Genomic DNA, 6,411 nt, shown 5'->3' on the forward strand with positions numbered 1-6,411 from the left:
GAAAAAAAGTCAAGAGGTGAAAGCTCAATTAGAGTTTAACCTGACCCCTTCCGTGAAAAAAAAATAGACAATGTTTCCACAATGATATTAATAGCAAAACATGGGATAAGGAGAACATCTACTCTATATTGGATGCAGTGGGGAATATAGTAACTAAAGATAAGGAGAAGGCAGAGCTACTTAACATCTTGTTTCTCTCAATTTTCGATATTAGGACAGGCTGTCCTCAGGACAAGTGCTCTGCTGAGCTGGTAGATGGGCACAGGGACCAGATGTCAGGGTTCGTCCTAATGGACAGATGACCTGATGGTTCGTAGGAATGATCTCAGAGTGCAAAACACCAACATGGTACAAGGGGGTTTGCAGTGATAATCAAAACAAATGCAGTTTTATTGAAATAACCACAGCAAAAATGCGATAGAGGGATTAAGGGAGAGAAAAAGAGAGAAAGAGAGAGGAGAGAGAGGGAGAGAGAGAGGGGATATAGCTACCAACGCAGAGACGAAGTCCTTTGGTGCAGTCCAGCCAAGGGTCCGCCTGCTACGCTGGGGAGATCTCAAAGGCTCTAGCTAACTCAGAGGTTTTTATTACTGAAAATTGGGGGGGGGGGGGGGAACAGATACAATAGGGAACAGATGTAACAGGTACTGTATGTTCTCAGCAGTAAATGAGCTTGATAGATGTAACAGGTAGTCTATGTTCTCAGCAGTACATGAGAGCCATTGTATTCTCGGTCCAGTGGTCACAATCTGCAGGCAAACATCTCGCTTCGGTCAGCTTGCCTCCCCACACACCTCCCCCGGGCTGGGGGTTTCAGTTCCAGTCCTTGGAAGGAGCAGAGGGGCCTGTTAGGAGTTTCATGTCTCAGTCCTTGATGGAGAATCTTCTTACATCTCAGTCTGTCTGTCACGGTGGTTGTAAAACAGGCGAGGGTCTTCTGTGGGGGACCACCTGAAACTCAGGAGAAGTCCAGCCAGGCCGAGAGGTGGGACAGCTTCTAGAGCTGCTATTGTTGCAAATGGGGCATGGTGCCCTCTTCTGAGTATACAGCAAACTTGTGTAAACACTTGTGTAAACAATAGCTCAACACTGAGCTTTCAGGTCTCAGGGCCCATGGCGTATGACTTTTATCCTTCAGAGCCAGATATAGACGGGTGGGGGGGGGGGGGGTCTTCTCTTCAGTGGTCTCCCAAGGACGATCGTGAGGCAGATGAGGGAAAATTAGGACAGACTCTCACACCAGAACAGCCCCTGTAATCCAGGAGGAAGCAGTGAGTGACCTGCTGGGCCACTCAGATGCTCACAGGTGTGTGGGATCAGATGGGATCCATCCCAGGGGGATGAGGGAGCTGGTGGGTGAGCTCCCCAAGCTGCTCTCCATCATTTACCATCAGTGCTGGCTCAGCAGGGAGGGCCCAGAGGACTGGAGGTGCCAGTGTGAGCCCATCCCCAAGAAGGGCTGGAAGGAGGAGCTGGGGAACTCCAGTCCTGTCAGCCTGACCTGGGTGCCCGGCAAGGTTATGGAACAGATCACCCTGAGTGCCATCACAGGGCACCCACAGGATGGCCGAGGGATCAGAACCAGCCAGCGTGGATTCCAGTGTCTGCATGGAATGGTCTGGATGAGGGGATTGTGTCCAACATCAGCAAATCTGCAGATGACACCAAACTGGGTGTGAGTTTGGATCTGATGGAGGATGGAAGTAGGAGGGCTCTGCACAGGGCCCTGGACAGGCTGGATCCAGGGCCCAAATCCAACAAGGTGAGGTTTAACAAGTCCAAGTGCCGGATCTTGAACTTTGGCCACAACAACCCCTGCAGCACTACAGGCTGGGGACAGAGTGGCTGGACAGCAGCCAGGCAGAAAGGGACCTGCAGGGACTGATGGACAGCAGGCTGGACATGAGGCAGCAGTGTGCCCAGGTGGGCAAGGAAGCCAATGGCTCCTGGCTGGATCAGGAATGGTGTGGCCAGCAGGAGCAGGGCAGGGATTGTTCCCCTGTGCTCAGCACTGCTTGGGCAGCACCTCAAGTGCTGTTTGCAGTTCTGGGCCCCCAATTTAGGAGGGAAATGGAGGGGCTGGAGCATTTCCAGAGAAGGGCAACAAGGCTGGGGAGGGGTCTGGTACACAAGTCCTGAGAAGAGTGGCTGAGGAAGCTGGGGTTGTTTATCTTGGAGAACAGGAGGCACAGGGAGACAAAGCAATGTCAGGGCACAGGTTGGACTTGATAATCTCCAAGGTCTTTTCCAACCTTGCTCATTCTTTGATTCTCTGGAACCACCCTTGGAGCAGTTGCAGGATGAGCCCTGGGCCTCCTCTTCAGAAGCTCCAGCAGCCCAGGTCCCTCAGCTTCTCCTGCCAGCCCCAAAGCCCATCCTGTCAGTCCAGCAGAGCCTCTGCAGCTCCTCCTCACTGCCCAGAACAGGGAGCCCCAGAGCCAGACACAGCAGCCCAGATGTGCCCCCCTGGCCTGGGGTGCCTCTGGCAAGGGAGCAGCACCAGGCACTGCAGGAGCCTGCAGACAATTCCTGCAGCACTTGTAGGATGATCCTGCTGCCCAAGGGACGTTCCCATGGTGCCAAGTCAGGAACTGCAATGGGGAGTGGGGCCAGAGAGGAAAGGGCAAACAGGGATGGGCTGTTTGCAGGTGAGAGACCAGGGCTGGGCAAGAGGGAGAAATCTGGAACAAGAAAGAGGAGAGAAAGCAAGGGTGAAGCAGAATACTTGCTCAGGGCAGTTTGGGGGTGGCTGCCAGGCAGCCCTGGCTCTGAGCAACAGCGTCTGCAGTGGGACAGGAAACTCCCAGCTCATGGGAACAAACTTTCTGGCTGAGTGCAGAGGCCAGGACAAAGCTGAGTGGTTTCCCTGGTGTCCCCCAGCCTTTGCTGGCCCCAGGGGCTGATGGCATTTGTGCTCCCTCAGGTTCATGTCCCCACACCAACAGCATGGGGGTGCTCCCCCTGCTGTGTGCAATGCAAACAGGGGCTGCTGAGCCAGTGCTGCCGTGTGTGTGCCTGCAAGGATGGGGCACCTGTGTGAGCTGGGGGAGAGGCCAGGGCTGCAGAGGGGGGATGTTGTTGGCAGCTCCATGAGGACACTGGGACACTGCCCTGCACTGTGCAGCGCACTGGGGATGGATCAGCCCCTGCTCTGCTGCTCCTTCTTGTCTGCCCCAGGGCCCTTGCAGAGCCCCAGCCATGCTGTTTGCCAACCCCAGGGCTGTGCCCGGCCCCGAGAGCACTCAGGCCCTGCAGCAACACCAGGGCCACCAGGGCAGCGGGGCAGGGCCACGGCAGCAGCCCTGGCAACACCAAGTGCTGCTGCTGCTGCTGGGCACAGCTGCTGTGCCAGCCCTGATCTGCCCCCAGCTCTGCACACAGACATTGCTGCTGCAGCTCCCGAGAAGGCAACAAAAGGGCATCTCTGCAGAAAAATTGGTTGGGAGTTCCTTTATTTCCTTTAAAGTCACCCAGAGTGCAGCCCCTCATTGACACAGTCTGTGGCCACAGGCAAGTTGGAGAGAAAAAAAAAAAAAGGGAAATGGCAGAAACAATGACATTTTTTCTGGACTATATTTAAACATAAAACAAAGGAAAAGAACCTCCACAGTTTAGCCAAAAAGAAGTAGCAAAGATGACTTTGATTACAAGTTATTTGCAGATATTGCCCAGCAGTTTAATGTTTCTGAAAGCATGCAGTCATCAGTCTCCACACTGCAGCCTTGAGCTCCTGGTTCCTTAGGCTGTAGATGAGGGGGTTCAGGGCTGGAGGCACCACTGAGTACAGAACTGACAGGACCACATCGAGGGATGGGGAGGAAATGTTGGGAGGCTTCAAATAGGCAAATGTGGCTGTGCTGATAAACACGGATAGCACAGCCAGGTGAGGGAGGCAGGTGGAAAAGGCTTTGTGCCGTCCCTGCTCAGAGGGGATCCTCAGCACAGCCCTGAAGATCTGCACATAGGAGAAAACAATGAACACAAAACAGCCAAATACCGAACAGGCACTGACAGCAAGAAGTCCCACTTCCCTGAGTTGGGATTTGGAGCAGGAGAGCTTTAGAATATGTGGGATTTCACAGAAGAACTGGCCCAGGGCATTGCCATGGCACAGGGGCAGGGAAAATGTATTGGCTGTGTGCAGCAGCGACTAGAGAAAGGCACTGGCCCAGGCAGCTGCTGCCATGTGGGCACAAGCTCTGCTGCCCAGGAGGGTCCCGTAGTGCAGAGGTTTGCAGATGGACACATAGCGGTCGTAGCACATGATGGTCAGCAGATAAAACTCTGCTCCAATGAAGAACATAAAGAAAAAGAGCTGAGCAGCACATCCTGTGTAGGAGATGTTCCTGGTGTCCCAGAGGGAATTGTGCATGGCTTTGGGGACAGTGGTGCAGATGGAGCCCAGGTCGCTGAGGGCCAGGTTGAGCAGGAAGAAGAACATGGGCGTGTGCAGGTGGTGGCCGCAGGCTACGGCGCTGATGATGAGGCCGTTGCCCAGGAGGGCAGCCAGGGAGATGCCCAGCAAGAGGCAGAAGTGCAGGAGCTGCAGCTGCCGCGTGTCTGCCAATGCCAGCAGGAGGAAGTGCCTGATGGAGCTGCTGTTGGACATTTGCTGGGGCTGCACATGGGGACCTGTTCATGGAGAAAGGACAGTAAAGACTTAGGGGAGGTACCTGTAAACAAAATCATGGCCATTTCCCATACATCCTCCTTGGTAACACACAGACATGGTCTTTAATGTTTAAGAGTTCTGAGGTTTTCTTTATAAGCTCCCCCCATGTCTCTGCTGGTTGTTTTTGGATATAAAAACATAAGCATGTCTGAGGCCCTCAGGGAGAACAGAGTGAGTTCCCTGGGTCAAGGAGATGAATGCAGACTGAGGAGAGATGGTCTGTCATTCTGACCTGTTCAGAGTTTCTTTGGGCTTTAAACTTTCTCAGGTGGAAGGTGACCACCTTCTTATGCTTCCCTTAAAATGCCACCACCTACTGCTGGGAGCAGATGCATCCCCCACAGCCCAGCTCCACATTTGTAGCCAAGGACTCACTTTGCTCATTTCACCAACCCAGCAGCATTTTCTGTGTCACAACACCTCTGCCTTTCCCCATCAATCTCATAACTCAGAGATGCTCTAGGACAGGTTTGCACCCTGGATTGAAGCTCCCAGCCTGGACTGAAATCTCAGGGAGACTCCCAAGTGTCCTTATGCTGGCTTTGGATTGAGGGAGATGCAGCTCCTTCCCTGGCTGCACTGACAGCATTGCCCAGAGCCGGGCACTGGGGGCAGCGTCACCCTGAGCCAGCTGTGCCCCCTGCCAGAGCCCCCAGTGCCCGGCAGCTGCTCCCAGCCCTGTGCTCTGCAGAGGGAACTGGGCCCGGGGCTGCAGAGCTGCCCCACAGCTCTGCTGCAGCTCTGCCTGCACAGGAGGGGCTGCACGCCTTGGAGCCCCAGCCCTGAGGGCACAGGCTTGGCTGGGGGCACAGGAGGGAGGGGGCTTGTTCAGAGGGAGGGGCTGCACTGGAGGGGATCCTGTGCACATCTCTAAACTCTCCCTGCCACAGCATTGCTGGGTTTTGTTTTCTCTCCTTGCCTGATCTTCTCTCTGCTTCCTGGAGATTTCCCTCCTGCAGGGGTTTCCCTGTGCCTGATCAGTCCTTGCCAGCACTCACAGACCCCAAATCTCTGTGAACTTATTGATCACTAAAAGTAACAGTTCAGATGTCTCAGGAATTTGTCAAAATTCATAATCAAACTTTAATATTTATCTCTCCTCCCTCCCATTCTCCACTAGTAGGAAACTGAGTACAAAGTATTAGGAAATGTCCTTTTGTTTGCCAAAATCTTTATCTTGGAAATATTGTATGACTGATCAGAACCCCTCAGCATTTTAGACCTTCACGAGCATTTCACCTCCCCTGCACCAGAAATACCCAGAGTTGCACTCACAGAGTCTGTAGGCAGTGGGATGTTTCAGCTTTAGGAGTTCACTGCAGGTGCTGCAGCTGCATTGTCCTGCAGCCAGAGGTTCCTGTGCCAAGGGCTGGCAGTGATTGTGCCCCAGGCACTTCTCAGCACCTTCCCAGCCCTGACTGATTGAAGCTCTCTGTGCCTCTGTGCTGTGCCCAGGATGGCAGCAGGCAGTGCCCCAGCCCTGCTGGGCTGGCAGAAGAGCTGCTCATCAAGAGAAATGTGCTTTTGAAGCTCCTCTTGGTTACCAGGAGCTGCCTCTGTGCCAGGAGCCCAGCCCAGCTCAGCAGCACAGACACAGCACAAGGACATAAATGAGCCTCTGGGGCCTTTTGCTCAGGCCCTGAACATCAGTCCCTGAGAGGGAGTTGAAGAAACCTCTCCAGAACTCCAAGTCAGAATCCAACTCCAAAGTTTCTTGGACTTTTAATGGATCCCACTGA

At 53.8% G+C, this 6,411-nt stretch overlaps 1 pseudogene; it reads right to left on the reverse strand.

Moving 5' to 3' along the window:
• Positions 1-3,676: 3,676 nt before the first annotated feature.
• On the reverse strand, positions 3,677-4,609 carry LOC131571871 (olfactory receptor 14J1-like; annotated as a pseudogene).
• Between the last annotated feature and the right edge of the window lie 1,802 nt (positions 4,610-6,411).

Source organism: Ammospiza caudacuta, unplaced genomic scaffold (assembly GCF_027887145.1).
Source record: "Ammospiza caudacuta isolate bAmmCau1 unplaced genomic scaffold, bAmmCau1.pri scaffold_39, whole genome shotgun sequence".
Lineage (NCBI taxonomy): Eukaryota > Metazoa > Chordata > Aves > Passeriformes > Passerellidae > Ammospiza > Ammospiza caudacuta.